This window comes from Ochotona curzoniae, unplaced genomic scaffold (genome assembly GCF_017591425.1).
Source record: "Ochotona curzoniae isolate NIBS_2020 unplaced genomic scaffold, NIBS_Ocur_1.0 contig_908, whole genome shotgun sequence".
Taxonomy (NCBI): Eukaryota; Metazoa; Chordata; class Mammalia; order Lagomorpha; family Ochotonidae; genus Ochotona; species Ochotona curzoniae.
The window spans coordinates 23,893,311-23,916,605 of NW_024466607.1; the positions used below are offsets into that span (position 1 = coordinate 23,893,311).

At 37.6% G+C, this 23,295-nt stretch overlaps 1 protein-coding gene across 1 annotated transcript in view; it reads right to left on the minus strand.

The window, feature by feature from the left end:
- FHIT (fragile histidine triad diadenosine triphosphatase) overlaps window positions 1–23,295 on the minus strand; it is a 1,216,856-nt gene that overhangs the window by 1,062,292 nt on the left and 131,269 nt on the right. The gene's annotated exons all lie outside the window — the stretch shown is intronic.

A 23,295-nucleotide genomic window follows, 5' to 3' on the forward strand; every position in this document is an offset into this window, starting at 1 on the left:
ACGACCCACGCATAGCACACGTATTACATCCTATGAATCTCTAGTTAGAAGAAAAGGAGGGAAATGCCAAACTCTAAAGGATTAATTTAAAAAACATTATACTAACATTTCTGTAAAAAATTCAACTCTATCCCCTAAAAGACAAGCTAATCCAATAGTAAAGAAGCAAACTCTAACTACTAACTTTGTTACACTAAAAAATAAAAGAATATTATTGGGGTTTTGGAGAGACTGAGCTAAAAACTGGCCTAGCTTTTAGAAATAAAGCTGTTTCATTTATTGAGTGAGGTAAAAGGAAACACATGTAATTATCATTTTATGGTTACATGTACACATCAAACTATGAATAAAGAAAAACTAATCATCAAGAGTTGGCTATTATTAAATATAAAAGATAGACTATTCTAATGATGTCAGGCAAATACATAAAAATATTTCAAAACATACATAAATTTTAAGATGTTCAAAGTAATCTTTGACTTGAAACATAACCACTATTAATGATATTGCTATAAAATAAGTAAAAAATAAAATACATTTCTTTTGTCAATAACCACCCAATTTCTCAGGAAACATGTACATTGTTAATAAAATAACATTTTTGCTTATGGAATTTTTAATTGACATGTAGTAATTGTATATATTTAAGGAGTACAGGATGATATTTTTTTAAAAGATTTATTTACATGTATTGGAAAGGTGAATTTGAAGAGTGAAGGAGAGACAGAAAAAGATCTTCCATCTGCTGGTTCACTTTCCAAACGGCCAAAACAGCAGGAGCTGAGCTGATCCAAACCCAGAGGCCAGGAGCTTCTTTTGAGTCTCCCATGTGGGTGCAGGGTACCAAGCACTTGGTGCATCTGCTGCTGTACTCCCAGGCCGTCACTAGAGAGCTAGATGGGAAGGGGAGCAGCTGGGACACAAAATGGCACCCACGTGGAATTCTGGCACTTGCTAAACAAAGGATTAGCAATAGAGTCATCACACTGGGCACATAGAATGATACTGTAATATAGATATACAATGTGTAATGTTCAAATCATGGTAATCAGCATGAGCATTACCCCATTCACCCTTCTTTGGAAAAAATATATTGCTATATTATACCTAATTGGAGGTAATTTGATTCTGGTCCTTGAGATCAGATTATATAGTCAGCATCCTAAAAACCTTTAAATGGATTTCAAACTATAATATAAACATGTTTAGGAAGAAAATATCAGTAATTTTATTTTATGCCAATCATTGACAACGTCAAGCATCAGAGCTCATAAATTAGCCAGAAGACACACTCTTCATGTAAACGAGTATCCCTGGTTTTATCTGATGGTTATACTCAAACCTGAGTTCAGGCAACTTTTAGTTTATTTGTTTTACAAAGTATTTGGAAATCACACACACAAAAAAAAAAAGATCTTTAGCATGTTGATTTTTCTCCTCAGTAGCCTACATCAGCTAGAGATCAGTCTGGCCAATGCCAGAATGCCAGAAGCTAGAAACTCAATCCAGGTCCTCAACATGAGTACCGAAGACTCAACTGCTTGAGCCACCACCTCACACCTGTTGACTCTGAGAGTGGGCATTAGCAGGAAGCTGGAATTGGAAGTAGAGCAGGGATTCAACCCTCAGCACACTGACAGGATGCAAGTGAGTCTTAACCCCTGAGCCTGATGCCCCCTCTCAGGAAACACTTTGTACAGAGCAACTCTGATTAAGGTGCAAGAAATAGGGTTTTTTTTGTTTTTGTTTTTTGTTTTGCTTTGTTTTTTGCTTCAAAGTCCAACCTTTTATCGCCATTGTTTTTGAGACAATGTTTATATATGCTGCAAGACTACCTGTTGTCAGCATAGAGCTTCTCTCTTCTCCCCCATCTCTCCACCCTCCCATTCCCAGTCAGACAGCTTTATGTACCTATATATAGCTGGGCCATCTTAAACAGTAATGTGATGAACATATTCTCACATGCACAAACCTGAACATACTTCTTTCAGTGTTGCAAAGCCAGTGTCCAGGAGCTTCTTCTGGATCTCCCATGCAGGTGCAGGGTCCCAAGGGTTTGGACTATCCTTGACTGCTTTCCCAGGCCACAAGCAGGGAACTGGATGGAAAGCAGGGCACCGAGATTCAAACCAGTGCCCATATGGAATCCCAGTTCATGCAAGGTGAGGACTTTAGCCGCGAGGCTACTGAGCTGGACCCCAGAAATCTTAATTTACTCCCCAAATGCATATACCAGCCACGGCTGGAACAGTTCAATGTTATCAGTCACAAACTCTTGCCTGGTCTCCCACATGGAAGGTAGAAGCCTAAGCTCTCTGGGCTGCTCTTCTGCTTCCCAGGCATACTAACAAAAAGCTGAATCAGAAGCCAAATATCTAGGACTGAACAACAATGCTGGCCCCAATACATACACTTAAATAATAAAAATCTGGTTACCTTTTGTTAATAGGGCAGAAGCCACTTTTATTTGCATTCCTGCACAATAACACCTTTCTTGCTCTACAACAAGTGTGAAATGACTTTATACCCTTGAAGGAAAAAGCACTCTCCTACCACCACATGCACCTTAGGAAGAAAACTCAGCAGGAAAAAAGAACTACAATCAAGAGTCTGACATGAACTTTTGGTTCTCCATTTTGTCACTCCCTCTCAGCTCTGCTTTCCTTAACAGAAGGCAGGAGCATTTGTGGAGCCTAGGTATGAGTTCTGCCTTCAAGTGTGACCAACGTGCCTCCAACTCTCTCCAAAACTTGGCGTCCCCTTCTATAGAGTGAACATTATTCTAAAGAAGTCAAGAACAAGCAGGATAATGCATGTGATGTGATGTTAGTCGTACTGGTTTCATCTAACTTACTTGATTTCGGTAATACTAGTACTTAGAAAATAATTTACAGCTTGAAGTAAACTTTAACGAACAACAGCAATTTTATTTATAAACTGAAACCCAAGGCTAGAGCTGGAATCCAAGCCTTGTCTTCTCATATCCCCAAGTCTGATAACCAAAAACCACGCTTTACTTGAGAGTGACCTGATTATGCACTACAACAGCCATCTCCCACAAGCTGAGCTACCTTTATTAAATTTGAAGGATTTCCAAGCCAGTTGTTAAACATATCCCTTTACCTAAAATCACTATATAACTTTCCAATTACAAAATTTACAATAAGAACATTTTAAAGCTATACACACAAAATGTATCATGCCTTCATTCTTTTATTATTACTTGCATTTTCTAGGTTATCTGCAGCAACTCCATCTGTAGAGTGGAAACGCAATGACATATAACTGTGCATGTATTTTCCATTTTACTTCTGGTCAAGTCACATTGGCAACCTGAAATAGACTTTGACCTATTTCAGATGGACAAATGTCACAGATCAAAACTTGATATGCTTTGTTGACTTGAGATTGGTGGAAAATACACAGATTAAATGAAAGTGGGCCATGTCTGCAGCACATTTAAAAAAAATGGAGGACACACTCCTTCAGCATTAAACACTGTTATAAAACACTTGTGATATAATAGTACTTGCTCATAAAAAGCAAACAAAACTTGGCTATAGAACAAGAATTTGGCACAGTCTATTATTGGCTATCAGGAATTTATATGAAACAGCAGTAATTATTCTTATTTATAAATTATTTGTTTTGTATTGTTTATATCATTGAAATTTTATAGTGGACAGACACATGTCCACATGTGACCATACAGACACATACTTTTCCTGACATGCTAGTTGTTAAGCAATGATCAGCATGCCACCACACTGAGCATTATTTCAAACTTAGGAAAGTAGGAACATTCAGAAGAGGCTTGGGCTCAACTCCAAAGCAGTAAAGTTGAAATGTATAACGTTTTATCTTCAGTTGAATCTGCCAAATTACACTGTCTTAAGTAAACACAATGCATTGAACATTCTTTTTCTGTAGGGTGATGACTTTTACTCACAATTGCTTCAGGTTCCACCCTTATAAAAGATGTTCTATATGGAAATGTATGTTAAGAAAATTCAAGATAGCTTCTTACACAGAAACAAAATCCAAGGAGACAAAATAAGTAAGATATGGTGGCGTTGGTGGTATAGTGGTAAGCATAGCTGCCTTCCAAAGATAAGCAAGATATGGCCACTCTCTGCCATAGAGAGCACTACAATCTAAAAGCAATGTGCAAAGAGCTGAGGAATGACAAGGGAAAGATGCTGTGAATTTGGACCCCAGGTCCCTGTTAATATTTGTTTCACTTGCTTAAAGCAAACAAGAGAAACGAGCAAAGTCCCAAGGAGGAAAAATCTAAGTATCAAGGCAAAAGATATTGTTAACAATGATTCTACAATTAGATGGCTGCATTCAAACTCATGTTCCTTCACTTACTGCATGAAACTGAGTAAGTCACTTGGCTACGTAGGCTCCTGGTTCTTCACCTTCAAGGATCTGCACCACTTGGCTTGCAGCACTGGAGAGAGCACCAAATAAGATAAGGCACATAAAGTGCTTTGCATAATGTCTGATACATGCACAGCCTTCAGGGTTAAGTGCTCTGCGATACTTGCTTCTGTTACACTTGAGGATTGAAAAATTATCTTTAGAAAAGTAAGAAAAAGGAAAGTGCTGGGAATGGGCATTCCAGACAGATGGAAGAACACATGGAGAACAAGATGGGGGCAAGTGTGTAATCCTGAAGTCGCAGAACACTTATGGAGGCCTAGATGAGCAGATGAGGTGGGCCTCTGTCTCGGGTTCTAGTACACTCATATCTTACTTTCCTCTGAGAAAAACAGCAACAAAAAGTTGAGTTCTTAAGATGATATTATCCTTTATTGCCTGACAGGTACTGTAAATTGTGCCTCTGATATATGTGTGAAGAGGTTATAAGGGAATGATAAATGAGATGATACTACATATGTTCATCAGTTCCTAACAACACCTAAAATTGATATGCACTAAGCTTTACCGCTCTGACAAAAAGTCCACCTGAAAAAGACTACATGATAATTAAGAATAACCATAGTTTTCAGAAATGCATAGCTTGTGAACAAGATTTAAACTCCTCCCTTTGGGAATAACTGGGTGATGTTTATTCTGTAGATGAATAATGTGATACAATGGTAAGACTGATGAGGTTTCTTTGCTTGTTTGCTTTACTGTGGAGTGTGATTTAGCCTGCAGTCTCAGAAAATGGAAGGATCCAAAACTGAATTGTCTGAATTGTCTAGCACTACTCAAAAATCAGTGTTGAGTAGTAACTAGCACACATCTTCAGCAACCTGGATAAAATGGACTCCAAGTCAAGACAAGGCACATTAGTAAACTACAAACAGATATAGAAGAACCCAGAATCTAGCAAAACATTTTCTAAATTAACCATACAAAATTCAACCAACACAGAGAAAAAAATTTATAAAGAGAAATTTTTTAATGAATAAGGGAATAGATTTTTCTCTTTTTGTAGTGTTTGCTGCCATTTGTGTCTAACAGGTAAGTATTAGTAATCTCTCTTGCCCAAGAAGTGAGAAACTTTGCAATTTTCTGGCAGAATTCAGTAAACACAAACAAAAAAACAAGGCAATATCAGTCTTGGGGCCTTGCTATTTAAGCTATAAAGAAATAACACTTGGAAACTTATTGGAAACACAGATCCTTGGGCCTCACCACAAATTTGAAACAGAATCTGTATTTTTAATAAGAACCCCCAGGCAGCTCTTTTCAAGTTTAAGAAGCAATGTTCTAATCTAGAGGTAGGCAAATCTTCCTTCTTTCATTCATTCATTCAGGAAACAAACCTTCAAGATCTGCAGTGTCCTATAACAGCACAGGTAACCACTAGCCTCATTCATGTGGCTGTTTAATTTTCAACTTATTAACATTTTAAAAATTAAAACTCAGGGCCTTATTTTCACTAACCCACATGCAATTAGCACCTACCATATACATTACCATCATCACATAAACATCACACATCACTAAACAAAACATAGAAAGTCAAAACACTAGGATTCTAGTGGTGGGGAAGCAGCTAACAAACAGCAAACATGGTGACTGACTAAATGGTATGTTGGCTAGTTAAAAGCAAGAATGAGAGGAAACAATTAGAGCACTCTTAAAGTGATCAGGAAGATGGAGAAACAGAAGAATTTTAAATATTAACAGTCAAGCAATCTCATTAAGAAAACTGAATTAAAAAGCAGAAGTAGAAGGGTCAATATTTTCGTATAGCTGGTAAGGTGAAGATGTTGCCTGCAATGCTCACATCCCATACAGTCACCAATTCGTTTCAATCCAGCTCTCTGCTACAGGTCTGGGAAAAGCAGTGGCAGACAGTCCCAGTTCTTGGGCTCCTAATACTCATATGAAAGACCAAGATGAAACCCCTGGCTTCTGGCTTCTGGCTTTGGCTTGGCCCACTCTGTCTGTGTCAGCCATCTAAGGAATGATCAAGCAGCTAGATCTGTCTGTCTCTGTCCCTCTCTCTGTAACTTCAACTTTCAAACACATGAATACATCTTTAAAGAAAAACAAAATAAAGGTAGTCTGTGATCCACAGTGTAAATTATTCGAGGCAAAGGGGGAAACCTTTACAAAGACCCTAATGAGACAATCCAAGTCTGCTAAAATGCTGACCACACCGTCAAGTGGGTGGCGTAAGAATTGCCCAGTCATTTCCTAACTACTGCAGAGAGAACCAACAAAGAATGTCTTCCCCACAGATCCGCAGCCAGAAAGGGAGAGATCAGGGAACATTAAAAAAAAAAAAATCTCAAGACCCGTCAGAAAGCCTTTGCTTCTCTCCCTCTCTTCTTTCAAGCGGCACCTCATCTCCTGGCCCTCTCACAGGAAATACTTTCCCTTTTCTTTCCACATTCACTTGGTTACTCTGCAAATAAAATTCTCTGCCTGCAACTGATTCCTGGATTTTTATTTCTGTACTAAGGTGAGGAAAGAACCCACCAAGCTGTTCTGGTAACGTTTCCCCTGATACCCAATGTGGGCCACAGACAGGGGCACATAAGGCTAGAGGCGAGTAAGAGAAGCAGGGCAGTGAAAACGTAGGAGAGCAGAGGGGGAAGATCTCAGGTGGACAGAAGGGCCTGCTTATCCACTGTCAGGGTCATTGGAGTAAAATAGCAGTCCACAACAGGCTTCCACAAGACGTCAAGTGGTTTTATATTTCACCACAAAACGAACTCTAAGTAAAATTCAACTTATTAAATTCATTTTTTTAATTCAAGGTCATATTGAGACATAGAAAGACTGTCTGCAACTGGCAAAATGACTTTGTTTACAAGTTTTTGCTAACCACCAGAAGCTTGTTAACGATACACAAGCAGAAGTCATTAAAATTTATCACTGTAAAATTCAGACACCTTTCCAGAACTTCCATTAATATGCAAAGTCACAAGGTCTAACAGGTTCCCACCCAGAATTTGCAGCCATAATTGTTAGAAACTTTGAGCAAAGCCTGAGGAATGCAAATCAGAGTGGTCCAAATGTCCAAAGGATAGAAATCCACCTACATGCCTCATGCTCAAAACTTTGATACGAATTTGCATATAATTATTGGAGACACAGAAATCTGATAAACAGTTTCCAATATTTCTGTTTCTCTCTTTTTTTTTCTTTTTCATGCCCTACCCTACTCCAGTAAACTGATTTCATCTATTCTACTTATCCCAGTTAAACGTCAAAGCTTTGGAAATTAGAGTACGGGTTTTGTTTCAATTTGTTTTTTCTGAATTCCCAGAAACAATGACAAATTATACTCATAAGTGAGAATATTATTACTTGTGGGTAATCCTATGATGATTCTCTGAATTGCACGTCACTGTATCTTGTCTTAAAAACAGACTCAAAGCCCGTGTTGTCTAAGACAGATACATGGGAGTTATAGCAAACAGGCAGTCTTAAGATGACTGAGAGACAATGACTGCGATTTATTCCCAGGGGACCACCAACAACCGTAATCCAGAGTCCTGGCAGAAAAAGAGGTTAAGGTCACCTTCAGCAAATTAAATCAAATGAAAGATAGATCAAGACATGCTTGGTCACCGGAAACTAACCGCTCAGACGCTGACAGCAGATGAGTGCATCAAGAAGTGTTGTTTTGATGCACATGGGCATAAAGTTTTTGAGCAGCAGCATACAGGACAGTATTTTAGAAACCAAATTATTAGTAATTTGAGGGACTGAGTTACTTTGGTACTAGTCCATTCATTCATTCAACACACAGATATTGAGAATCTCCTAAAGGCAGGACCTGTGCTATATGTTGTAAATACAGAAGTTTATATGCAACAATAACCAGCCCACACAAAGGTTTTAATTTTATCACTTCCAAGTTTGGTTAAGATCAAGTGTAAAACTTACAATTTAATTAATAGATTCTTAATGGCTCCCTTTTGGAGCCAGGAATTTTCCAGAGCTTGGAGACTCCAAGGGGTCTTTTATGAAGAGACTGTCTTTAAAATAAGAAATAGGGAGCACACAAGCAAAAGATCAATCTTCACAGGCAGGGAGCTGGAAGGGAAGCGGGGCTGCCGGGATTAGAACCGGTGCCCATATGGGATCCCGGGCGTGCAAGGCGAGGACCTTTAACCACTTACGCCACAGCGCCGGGCCCGCTGCCCCACTTTCAATCTAGCTCCTTTGTGAAGTGCCTAGCAGGCAACAGCCTGAATGTTCGGGCCCCTACCATCAACACGGGAGACAGGATGGAAGCTAGGTTCCTGGCTGTTGTGAGCACTTGGGGGAATAAACCAGCAAATGAAAGGTTTTTCTTTCAAAAAAAAATTTTTTTAAAGAAAACTGTTATATTTTACAAGATGAGACTTGAGCCCCTGAGCCACTTTGTTTTCCTCATTCACCAACAGAAATAAGTGCTCAAAAGTTGAAGCATTCCTCTTCCCCCAACATCATTTCTGTACACCAAAATCAGAAGCAGCAGTGAAGAGAACCCGAGTCTGAAGACCAGGCACACTAAGACACTAAAAGTTAGCAAACGTGCTAATAAGAGACAAGACTTGCTGTGTTGCAGGAAGAGGTAATACAAACATTCTAGAAAAGGAGCTGGGAAACCACAGATTGAGATCTACACACAGTGTGTGAGTCAAGGTTCTCCAGAGAAAAACAGAAACAGGAGAATAAATGTGAATATACAAAAAGAGATGCACTGTGAGAAACTGGCTCAAAGGACAATGAAAGCTATGGAGGCCTACCATCTGCTATCTGCAAGTTGGAGGGATCAAAGATAGAGTTCCAGGCTGAGTCTGAAGAGTTTTGCAGCACAGAAGCCAGTGGCACAAGTCCCAGTCTGACACTCAAAGCTCTAGAACCAGAAGCACTCATATGCAAAGGCAGAAAAAAAATGGATACGCCTGTTCAAACAATGAGGGCAAATTCATCTTTCCTCTGCTTTTCACCCTGTTCAACTACTCAGCAGACTGTATGATGTCCATGACAATGGCATCTGTGAAGGTGAGTCCATTGTCTGACAAAGTCACAGTCATAGCTACAAATGTACAAATGCCTGAAATCCCTTAGCTCAATCAAGATAACTCATAAAATTAGCCATCACACATGCCCTGCTACCCCGCCCCACCTTTTTTTTTTGAGTAAACTTTTAATGAAGTATAGCCACTTCTGTTTATTAAATATTGTCTGAGGCTCCCTTGGGTACAAAAGAAGAGCTGCCTAGCCCATAAAAGTGAAAACTTTCCTCTCTGATTCTTTACATTAAAAGTAGGCCAATTCTCATTCTGGAACTGTATTGTCCAATAAAATAGCCATCATCCACGTGAAAGACGGAGGGTCCAAATTTAATATAAAATATGAAGCAAACTTCAAATACTTATTATGAAAACAATATGAAGCTAACATATCAATAATTTCACATTGATTATACAGTAGAAACAAATTTTTATTATGCTAGGATAAATTCAATATAGTATTAAATGAATTCCATCTCTATTGTTACGCTCTCTTCTGGCTTTTGAATAATATTTGGCATGTATGCTCCAATAGGTAAGAATCCCTCAAAGGTCTTCAGCATGACTCTTCACATCTCACTGAGGTAGAAAAGCAAAGCAAATGAAATCATCAAGGAACCCATTCGAAGTTTAAAGTTGCATGTAAGTTTCCTAAACATTTGTATTATGCTTTATTAACTACTTAAGGACATTGTAAAAGCTCCTCTTGTGAATCAAAGGGCTGTTCAACAACTTTCCCCAAAAGTTTGCCTTTCTGTCTTGACTACATTAGTTTGTGTAATACATTTTTCCTTTCTAAAAATGATACTATTGGTTTCTTTCGATTGTCATGTAAATGTAAATTTTGAATCATCAGCAATTAAAATCTTTTTTTTTTTTTCTCTAAAGGCTACAAGAACATCACATTGTAAAACTTTTGGAGCTTTATTAGGTCAATTTAGGCTTTAATATACTCAGATTATTGATTTAAAACTGCAAGCACAATAAATCACCCAGATCATGAAAGCAGCACCAGCTGAAAATGAGAACACAGATCACACAGATCAATTATCTAAGCCTTCTGAGCCTTCTCACTTGCTTGATTCCACTGCAAAAATCATCTGTCCTTTTTTATACAAAATACGGCAATGCAGGAAGGCACTGTAAGATTGATGTGATTATGCTCAGCTTTGGTGTCAGAGCATTTGGGTTCTAGACTAAGATCCACTCAGCCAATGTTGCTTAGACTCATTATGCTCCAGTGCCTGTATCTGAAAAAACATAAAAAAAATAAAAATAAAAACAGCAGTGTTTCCCAAAGTCCAGCACATACAATACAGTGAATATACCACTGACATTTGATGGTGTATGAGTGGTTTTCTCTATATTTTGATAATAATATATTTAATTCCAAGTATAAATGTTAATGTGTGTATTATGTGTGTTTGTGTATGTGGTATGTAATATACATACCAAATTTTTAAAAATTTGCATATTGATAACCTAAACTATTGATTAAAAAGAAAAGATTACCCAACACTAGTAGTCAATGAGAGCACATCAATTAATGGAAAAGTCTAATTAATAAATGTAAAAAAATTGAATCAGAAATTAGAATTTTTACAATCACTTCATGAAATCATTGATTTAAGCAACAATTATCAATGGGAGATCATTACATGAAAAAATAATGTGCAACTTTAACATGGATTGCTCAGGCTGTCCTTTGTAAAATCCATTATTGTATCTTGTATCACTCACAGTCATTATAAAGTGGACAGCACCTAAGGAACACAGCAAGGAAGACACTCTCCGTGAAACATTCTTGCCAACAACACTTGCACTAAAACAAATGTAGTTATCTGCCAAATATTAAGAACTATTGAACAAGCTAAGTAACACCACAAGAAACCAGAGTGTGTAAGCTCCTATAGGACAACTAACCATAACCCTAGCCCTATTTCCATAACAAATCTACAAGAATATAGCCAAGACTCCTCTAGATGAAGAGATTTAAAGAACAAATGCAATGTAACATAAAGACTATATGAGTTCAGAGAAAAAGGGGTGGGGTTAAATGATTTTTTAAGTTCCAGTGTGAGGCAGGATTACTTCACAGCAAACAATTACTGCTCATTTTGCTAGGTATTATAACAGCATTGCTTTGAAGCACAGAGGTACTCATGTTTTATAGATGTATATCAGAATTAAGTCAGGTGATGATTGTGATTTGCTTTAAAATAAGTGAGACAAACAAGACAAGAAAAGAGGAATGGGAAGACAGAATATGAAAACAACAGAAAAAAATCTTTTTTTTCTGAATACAGAATTTTCAGGCTTAGAGTAAAATCAAATGCAGTCTTTCAAGCATGCATTTACTCCAGCAGGTGACACCCATGTCCCACACTGCAATGCCTGGGTTCAATGCCCAGTTCCTCTTTCCCACTTCTGGCTAAAGTAGAAACTCAGATGCAGCAACAATGGCTCAAATGATTGGGTTCCTACCATCCTTCTGGGAAACCTGGATTGAGTTCCTTGATCTAGTTCCAGCCTAGCCTTTGCTGTTATGTACATCTGGGAAGTAAAACAGCAAACAGAAGCTTACTCTGCATTACTGCCTCTATTTCTCTGGCTCTCAAATCAATGGGATGATGATGGTGGTGGTGATAAGGACAATCAAGCACAGCCTATTAGTCAGAAGTTATTAAGAATCTCCAAATATCTGCACCACAGTGGAACCCAAAGGCAAAGACCTAAAACATCAGGAGCTCTGCACAAACAGGAAGTTTGATCTATCAATGTGTCTCTCATAGAAATTTATGTTACTATTATGGCTATTCATGTGTATTTCAAGAAGTTTCAAATAATCTAAAGGGATTCACCTTAAAAATTAAAGAATTAAAGATGATATGGGAAAATGGCAAAAATTGTGAAATCTGGATAAATGGAGCTAAAATTTCCAAAATAACGACATAACCAAAAAAGTTTTCGAAGTATAACCAGGAACAAAACAAATGCTCAGTTTAACTCCTGGCACCATTTCTACTAGCAAGAAGTGCTAGTAAAACAAACAAACAAAAAACAGAATTTCCAGCATTTATGAAAATACTCCTTTAGACATAAAGTCCTTAATGTGAAATCTGTACACATACAAAAATTTTTAAACATAATTTCTTACTCAGAATTATTCTTATATTTTGCTCCCTTGTATCTTAGACACTATACTCTCCTACAAATGATTTTTAGTGATGGGCCACAGAGAATATTACTGCCAGCTTGGAGTTTCTTCGGAAGGGACTTGTAAGTCAAGCAACCAAATCTGTGAGAGCAAATGAAGAGCACTATGGATAAGTAAGAGCTGTTAGTGTGTATCCTTGATGAAACGCTTTTTTCACACCAGATGCACAATTGCTAATTTCAAAGGGATAAAATACAATTTCATCCTCCCCTTTAAATGTCAAAATTAAGTCCTATTTTGATGAGTCGTTTATGTAAGTTAAATAAAGAACTAAAGCAAAAGGTTCCTTTTTAATTTGTTATGTTATTCATTAAAAAGCCTCTCAAAAAGAAACAAGATTCAGCAGTAAGATTTTGTGTTTGAATTAGAACAAGTACATTTGGTGATTAATAAGAACAACACCACATTATAAACCTCAGAAGCATGATGGTTTTTATCAACATCTACTGTAGCCTGTTACCTAAATCAAGTTTCACAGGCCCCAAAAATTCCCTGGCCTATTTTGTTCTTTACACATTAGACTAAAAGTAACTTAATGATCAACAGAGCCAGTGCAACTTGATTTTGCACAAAGAGCAATTTAGGAAAAATAGATAAATTGCTGGACCACCATTTTTTTTAACCATTCAGAAGATTAATAGTTTCATTGGGTCACATAGGAAAAGATAAAGGTTTTGTATTAAACTATTGTATTGTGTAAGATTCTGGCCACATATGTGGCATAGCCCAGTTGAGTTCCTGGCCCACAACTGCCCAGCCAACTCTTGACTTTTACAAGCATTTAGGGGAGTAAATTAGTAAATGGAAATTCTGATTTCTTAATCTCTCTCAAATAATTTTTTTAATATTTACACATGAAGTATGAGCATATGCTGTCATACTAGCATATGTTTTCACTAACATCCGAGTCAGCATCTCCAAGATCAAAGACAACAGTATGGCAGAAGCTATTTATACTTTATTCCTCCCAGAAGGAAATTCCTCTCTTTCCAGAGAGCCTGTAACCAGAGAAGGGTACATGCCAGACTGGTAACTGATGGGAAAATGAACTTAAATCAACGACACTACGAAGCAACAGGGCTTCCTCTTCTTGGAAGTTTTTCTCTGCCCTCCTAGGACTGCCTCTCAGCCCTGGTATGTTTCTAGGACATTAGATGCATCGGCTTAGTTCAGAATTTATTAAAACAAGGTTTAAATTCTCATAAACTTGACAGGACTATCCAGGAGCTGTTACTCCCAGGACAGAGATCAAATCTAGTTAAGTTGCCATTCCCTGTGTGTCTCTTGACTCAACAATTAACACTGCTACGGGACCTTCTACCTATACGTGATCACAGATGTTAATCAACCTTTCCTATTCTTGAACAATTCCTATTGTCTCAGAAATTTAAGAAACAGTAGCTTCTATTCACCTTTTCTTTCTTTATAGATACATGCACTGAAAACTTCACAGCCAGGTATTATCACATAACATTTTTAAAGCTTGACACAAAGCTAAACAACATAGACTTAATCGAAGGCTCATCCATCCCTAATGCCTTTCAATGCCCTTGTTTGGGAAGCAGTAGTTGTTTTGATCTAAGAAAATTTACTTCACAACCTAGAACAATATCTGAAAGTTAGAACAAAGCTAATCATTACAACAATGAAAATATGAGAATTTCAGAAATATCTGTATGTGTATTGGATAAATATAATGTGGATTTTAAAAAGCTGAAGGCTCTATACACACACACACAAACTTCATGTACTCTTTTTTCTGTATGTGTATTAAATTTGACTTGGCTCACTTGTATGGCCATATGATTGAGTTTTGCCAGTGACATTTGTGCCAATTCTGTTTAATTCAAATTAACCAACAGGTGGGCAGTTTGCCCTTTCTTCCCTTTCCACTGTCAGAATATAGGTACCCTTGTGTTACTAGGAAAAGACAGAAGCACAAAACCAGAAACATACATATTCCTGAACCATTCCAGGAGGAAACTCCCTTGCCTGGAGTACCAACCAATTTCAGTCTCTGATGTGACTGAAAAATAAGCTTTCATTTTGTTTAAGCCATATTACATCGTGTATGTGCTAAGGCACTCATCGATGCTCTAATTAGTTAACAAAATGCATTCAGTAGCTAAAAGCACATATACCACCTGGGATCTCTTATTATGGAAGAAAGATGTTAAAAGTAAATGTTTCTAAAATGTACGTTTAAAAGGATAGCATGAGAAACAGGACAGGGGTAAGTTATGTTATAAAAGAAATAAAAGAAGCCAGGACTGATTATTTTTGAAGACAGACAGAGCTACACAGAGATTGATACACAATTGTGTTTAGTTTTGTTCATGTTTACCATCTTTAAAAATGTTTATTTTTAGATATTTAGAGACAGAGAGATTGATTCCACCTGCTGGCTCAATCTCAAAATGCTTTCAATAGAAAATCCAAGGGCTAGCATTGTGGCAAAAGTGAGTAAAGATACCACCCACATTCCATATGGATGCAGGTCATACTTCCAGCTGCTCCACTTATCCAACTTCCTGATAATGCCCCTGGGAAAGTAGTAGTGGATGGACCAAGAACTAGCCTCTGTATACCCATGTGGAAGACCAGGAAGAAGCTCTCGGCTCCATACTTCTGAACAGCCCAGCTTTGGCCATTGCAGACATTTGTGGAGTGAACCAATAGATGGAAGATCTCTCTCTCTCTCTCTCTCTCTCTCTCTCTCTCTCTCTCTCTGTTGGCCGTTCTTTATCTCTATCTCTCCTGCACCTGCCTCAGGCCTTCTGTAATGCTGCCAATCAAATAAATCTAAGAAAGATTAGTGACTGAAGTTAATTAAAACAAAATATTCTCTAAAAATATGAAAGCTCATAATGACTTTTCTTCATTAATACGAAAATAAACACATCGTAAAGGAACAATTATTTCTCGGCCTACATAAGCTGCATCTCAGAATATCCAAATAGTATGAAAAAATTCTTCGGAAAATTCCACGTAATGAATGTAGTGGGAATACTAAAACTAGAAAACTCACTTCTCAACTGCTAATAAAGTAAAGCCTATATCCAGATACAGGTAATGATCATCAATAAACACTAGAACTACTTATGTGAGCATGACAAGGAAGCTGCTAACATTAAAAAGGCTGACAACAGATCCTCCCTTGACTCTTATCTTTACTAAAATGACATATATCACTATGTCCTTCATGCTGACATATACAACAACACCTATCTAAAAAATGTGTAAAATCTTATCAAGACTCCAGATTAAATATCAGCCTATACTGGGTAACAGTGTTAAGGACATACTAGCCTCAAAAACAGCACCTCTGTATTTGAGAAAACAGTGGAAGCAAGAAGGTCATTCTCACTTTCCATCTTTCTGTACTGAAGCTGGTGAGAGAAATAAGGAAGGACTTTTGAAGGACATTCAAAAACTGCCCTTACCAAGCCTGCAGAAAAGGAATGCCTTATCTCTGAAGACACAGGCACAGAGAAGAATCGCATGAAATACAGGATCACTTCGACACGTTCACAGGAAGAAGAGAAAGATGTTTACTTACGGTGTAAAAAAAGTTTTAAAATCCATACATTCACGTGCCCCCCACAAAGTTCATACGGAATGGGTATTGTGGGAACACAAAGTGCACAGATTTTAAGACTTAAAAAAAAATTATTTCATTTTTTAATTACAACTACCATGATCTTTTGGAAGTATCTACACAGTTCTTATTAAGTTGTCCCCAATTTATTATGATTAGACCATACTCCTCTTGTCTGACCTATTTTTTAAAGAACTACCCCATCTTTAATCAAACCTAGGATAAAAATTACACAGGTTTACTCATTTCCTCGGGTCTTTATTTCCCTGCGAAGGTTCCTGTGTCACATAAAATATATGTCACTCCCTCGATAATCTGCCTTTTATTATAAAAGTCTCAGTGATAAAGCTAAGACAGGAAGGAAAGGTATTCTATTTCTCCTTAGAGGAATAACAGTACTGCGAGGCAACAAACGGACAAGGTAACAACATAGAGTAAATAATCCAGTTTCTCCTACAAGGACACTGTAGGGAAGCAGGTAAGAGCACTACTGAAAAATAAAGGAGACTTAAGTAACCTAACAATTCAATTCGTGTGTCACTCTGATCTGAATTCTTAAACACAACTATCAACAAAAACATAACTATAGAAATGTGTGTATGGACTTCAGATTAGAAAATATCAGGAGGGCCCAGTGTGAGAGCTTAGTGGCTAAAGTCCTTGTCTTGCACACACTAGAATCCCATATGGGTGCCAGTTCATGTTCCAGCTACTACTCCACTTCCCATCCAGCACCCTTCTTGTGGTTTGGAAAAGCAGTCACGGATGGCCCAAAGCCTTGGGACCCTGAAGAAGCTCCTGGTTTCTGGCTTTGAATTGGCTCAACTCTGGCTTTGCGGCCACTTGAGGAGTAAACCAGCGGATGTAAGATCTTTCTGTTTTTCCTTCTCCCTGTACATCTGCCTTTCCAAGAAAAATAAACAAATCTTATAAAAAGAAAGAAAATATCAGGAAATTATTATTAGGTTTATTGAGTATGATAATAGCATGGTAATTAAGTAAAAAGTGGAATATCATTATTAAGGATACATACTGAAGAATATTCAAGTAAGAAGATGTGATATCCAAGATGTGCTCAAAAATACTCATGATGAAAACAGAAAAGAAAATGGAGACCACACAAAATTGGCAAAGTATTGATAATGATTAAGGTCAAGTGATGGATTCAGGTTAACTTGTCATATTATTAGTCCTCCTTTTGCCACATATTTGAAATTTTGCAAAACAATAATTTTTGCGGCACAAGTTAAGTCAGACACTGACTAATAATTTCTACTGGTTCCAGCTTCAAGAAGTAGCGTGTCCTGCCATTCATTCTCTGTGCTATCAACAGCATAGGCATCACTTATAAGAGTGATATAATACTATTCCTGGGATTTCCTTCTAAGCCACTGACATCTACTCTGAGTTTTTTTTTTTTTTAAGATTTATTTTATTTTAATCTCAAAGTCAGATATACAGAGAGGAGGAAAGACAGAGAGTACTCTGTGAGTTTTGAGGCTGTCTCCTTCAATACTCACAGATATAGAGGCCACAGCAGTTAGGTTCCAATTACTACCTACCTAGAGTGATTAAAACTGACCCTGATGTATGGCATACATCCTAGTTGCAGAAACCAAAACGGGAGAAGACATGATTTTGAAATATGTAAGTATGTGGTTCAGCAGCTAATATCAGAGTGTCTGGGTTCAAGTCCTAGTTCAGCTCCTAATTCTAGATTCCCCTAATCCATAAACTAAGAGGTAACAGATAATGGCACAGGTGCCTGGATCCTTGCCAACCACAGGGCAGAGTTAGGTTGAGTTCCAGGCTCCTGGTTGCAGTCTGGCTCAGCCCCAGCTGTTGCTGTTGCATTTATCTGGGGCAATGTTGCAGCCATTTAGATTGAGATTTCTCTCTCTCTCTCTCTCTCTCTCTCCCTCCCTCCCTCCCTCTCTCCCTTTTTCTCTCTCTTCCTCTTTCTCTCTTTTCCTCCCTCCCTCCCTCTTTCTCTCACCATGCCTCCCTCCTTTTCTTCTTCCTCTCTGCTCCCCCACCTGTCAAATAGAATGAATATGAATAAATAGACTTTTGGAGATGAATTCACGAAGGTGACCTACGCTGTAGCTCCACAGATGCCTTTACTTCTAATTATTGTTGTTTTTTGGGTTATTTTCACCTCACAAGTCTCACTAACTACAATACTCCCATTTTTCTACAAACTACAGTAACAGACACTTTGTCAACAAATGACAGGTTCTCACAATGTCTATTATGAATGTTCATTCCATGAATAATAAATATGCAAATTTTAAACAAAAAATATGTAACATATGCAAAGAGGTGGAAGAACCAAAAACCCTTCTATAAAAAGTCCTAAAAGTTAATTTGAGAAATCTGTCAAGGAGTTGTATGTGGCCATGTTTCCAAATAGAGTCAAAATGAATGCAGAAGAGCAAAAGCTACATCGCATCTAATGATGAATGAGAACACATACCTGCTTTACAGAGATACTCTATAACATCAGTCCTAGTAATATCCAAACAAAAATTGGAAAATATAGGATGGAGGAAACCAGTAGGGTAACACCTTTAAGAAAAGGCTTTTGTTGAAGCTTAAATATAGTTTTCCTACAAGTCCATACACCAAGAAAGCTTTACAAATGCATAACTTAAATGAGGATACCATCATATTTAGTTTTTTAAGACCCTCTCAAGAGATTAGGCATATGTCAATTCTACCTAATAAATTAACATGGTAAACACAATTTACAGTCTTTTTATACCCTAAGCATTTCACTTAATTTCTTTCCAGGGTTGTCATAGTTTGTTTCGACCCTGATGAAAAGGCCCTGCAGCTTTACCTATGACTTACCAACCTGACCACAATTCTGAGAAGAATTTAATATTCATTTCTAGAAACAGAAAGTGAGAGGGATTTGGTAACTGGTAGCATATTTCAGGCTCATATCCACATCTATGAAAGACCAATGTTTGGATATTTTGTTTCCAACCCAAACACCTCAATGTTAAACAAATGATTTGTGATGAAGGATCACATTTCTCTCTATGCCAAACTGCCACAGATACATTTGCAAAATATAATGAAAACAACTTTTGGAGGAAATTACATTGAAATACAAGTGTTCAAAGTAAAAGCCCAAATGTCTTCTGGTTAGCTTCAATGGACAAACTTACTCTGCTAAAATCTAAATCCTTCTTAATCTGTGACACAGCAGCACCAGGGCAAGAACATTCCTTTAGCATAGGTACACTGCACTATTTTATTACACCCATACTTAGAATGCTCTAAGTATTTTCCATCTAGTATCTTTCAGATGTCAGTTTATTATTTTCTTAAATTAAGATGATTGATAGCTTCTAAATTGTGTTTTTTTTTTAAAGTCCACACACAAGATATACAGGTTCTAAAGTATTAAAAAACACAAAACTTTTAGATTCTGTGGTGCTGTGTGATACAACCACCATGACATTTTGGTATGTATGAAACTATTAAATACTTGCCTCATCAAGAAAATGTTGAATGACAGGGACAACAGAAAAAAAGAAGGTAAAAAAGAATGAGACACACCCCTTCCCAACCTCTGCAAAAAGAGAACTTTCATTGAAATACATCCTGAAAAGTAACTGGCTTTTAGGAAACTATAAAATAAATACTTAAGAGAACTCAAACACAATGTGACACATTGAATTCTTCATCCTGCTACGCCACTAGTAAAGTTTTCAGTTATATAGCAAAGATGTTGCCACAATATACCGACACACAAAATGTACCTTAGAAAAAAAGGAGGAATTGGGAATGAAATCAAAGATTCTTAGATTGTTTCTAAATGTGCTTTAATGGTCCAGGTTTAGATAGATAATAGATAGATAGATAGATAGACAGACAGACACAACAAAATGACCATAGCTCAAATGGCTTTGGTAATAAGTGGATGGAAAAAATCCACAGGTTCTCTGACTACTCAAGAAATTAGTGAGAGAGGGTGAGAAAGGGTACACTATGGAGGAGAGAAATTACTAGACAAGAGTCAGCAATCTGGAGCAAAGACAATCTGAAGGAAAACAATTACAAACTGGCACAGGTCCCAAATCAATAAGCAGAGGTGGCTGTGGGCAGTGAGCATAATGGCTAGGTAATGAGAACTCAACTGCAGGTAAGCAAGCAACAGCTCTGCAGTGTCTCTCTGGCTGCTGCCAGGGTCATCTACCAGGAGGCTGGAAAAGACACGCCTGGACAGGCTCTTGCAGCCAGCTGTCCCCAATGTCACAGCCTATGTGAAGAAGCAGTTCCAATGTGGTGTTTCCAAACCTAATGAGAAATAAAATTCACACGGTTTCCCTTGTCAAGGTTCATGTACGAACCCAAAGGGAAAAACACTTCTTACGGAATATTCATCAGACTCACGGAGCTTTCGAGCCATATGTGCCATTACCTCTAATGGAGGCTCTGCTAATAAATTCTCCAGCTGAACAGGTGTAATTCAGTAATGTAGCTGTAATTGAGTGATGTCAATGCAATATAATTGTAATGTTTTTCTAACAAATTATCTAATTTTTTCCTGAAAAAGTATCTGTGATTCCATGTGATAAGTTGCTTTAAAAGGCTGACATACAGTGCTAATGATAAAGATCTTTAATGGATAGAAATGTTATGAATTATTAGCTGGAAATTATCTTAGCTGATTTTTCTTACACTTTTAAACATAACAAAAATTTATTTTCAACTAGCAGATGTTTTGAATTTGTCAACCATTGTAAACAGGTATTTAATGATAATCATTTTTCTGCTGGACAGATTCTTTATAAATCCTGCCACTTGGCCCTCCCTTCCCTGCAGAGTTCCCAAACTAGATCAGCATGCTGCCACCTCCACGCCTCTCAGAAGGCTGCTCTCCTCCTCCGAGTCCCTGTCTACTCACCTGCCATGCACCTGTCACTGACCTACTGCCTCTGAAGACCCAGGCAAAAGCCAGTCCTCTCTTACTCAATGAAGTACCCCGGGGCGGGGGCGGGGGGGAATGAAGACAAAGTATTCTCAGAGATCACTGTGAACACTTCTGAGCATATTGTAGAAGCTACCAATGTTAGCCTTGATTTTCATGATGCAATAGTCCTGTAATGATAAAACTGGAAGCACAAGTCTCCACGGGTAAACCAATGCTGCCTCATGACACTCTGCAATCATAGATACACATCTGCATATTTGAAATCCGCCCTGATGGTTTCAGATCACTGACCATAAAGAACATGTGAAGTATTCTTACGATTATCCTTAAAATAACATTATTCTCAAAGATTTAAAATGTCGGAAGAATTAAGGTGGCAGATTAGGGTAAGGACACGTTTAAACAGAGGAAGAATCATTAGCAAGAGTGAAGCAGAAAAGGCAGATTCCAGGAAATAGGAGCGGACAAGTCAATGGTCAAAAGGCACCTGGAGACCAACAGACACACAGAAGCAGAAGAGACGACAGAGTGGTGTTTCGGTGACCAGATACCCCAGTGGCAGTCAGAGAGTGGCCCTCTGAGCTCCACCAGTGGCCAAGGCTCCACCAGCAGCCAAATGGGAAGGAGAGTTCATTGACAGCTTCCCTTTGTCTTTGAAAAGGAAATAAAATGCTTCCACAGCAAAGAAAAGCTCAAAGAATATGCCTCTTCCAAACCTGCCTTACAAAAGATAATTAAAGATGTTCTCTTGACAGAGAAAAGGAATAGCACCCACCAAAGCCAAAGGTAAATGTGAAGAACATCCCAGTAAAATGACAACAGAAGTCTAAATCGAACAGTGAAGAACTCATTGCTATGATGACAGGACCAAATTACCACCTATCCATATTAAGCCTGAGGTAAATGGCTTAAACTTATCAAACATCACAGATTAGTGGAATTAATAAAAAAATAAACCCATCCATCTATTGCTTACAGGAGACATATCTCACCAACAAAGATCAGTAGAAACTATCCTATGGATTTCAATGTTTTTGTTTTTATTTTCATTTCTTCAAAACAGTTTTTTCTCTTATTGCATTATTCACTGACTCATAGGTCACACAATAACATCATTTTCTCCAAGAAGGTTCTTGATTTTGATTTCATTTCTTCACTGACACATTGTAATGTCTTCATGCCATTGTAAATTTCTACTTTGTTTTGCGGCTTTTAATTTAAGGGGATGTATAGTAACTGTGTAATGGAGATTATCATATCCAGATGCGAGGATACAATGCACTATGCAGCTCTACTTTCAGATCAAATATGGACTACCAATGAAACTGTTAAATATATCTTGACAATAGGATGCTGGACTCTGTCATTGCCCATGCCTGCAATATCAGTATACACATAAGTAGCAGAATGATTGGCTTATGACTGTTTATGAAGAACTATATTATTGTAATAATAGAGAGGAAATGATTAATGGAGAAGGAGAATGGGGTGGGGCTAGAGAAATCTCAGCCTATGGAACTATATCAAGAAGTAATAAAAAAAATTCTCATAAATTTTTCCCCACTCTCCAATCATTCCTAATGAGAAAAATAAGGTCAGATCTGTAGAGAGCCTGACTCAATGCCCGTAGAGGTTAGGTGCTGAGATTGATATTTGCATGCAGGAACTCTGAGTCCAAAATGCATTTTTTTCAGTCTTTGCACAATACTATTCCTCTGGGCATGTATTACATGCCTTCCTCTTATTACAACAGAGACTCCATAACCTGCTTGCCACAGCATTGTTTATTCCTCTAGATTCCTCAAATTCCAACTATGGAAAATAAAGGTTTTTCATTCTCCAACTAAGCATTTCCTCAAGGCACACTTATTGCTATGTAATAGCTGAAGGAAGAAACAACCACAACAAAAACCACGGATATGAGCAAGGTCATAATAACTTCCATGAGTGAATGTTTTCAAATACTGTCCTACATTTTATACAATATCCCATCAAATAACTAAGTAAATTTTCACAAAAAACTTAATTCTATAAAATTCTACAAAAGAAGTGA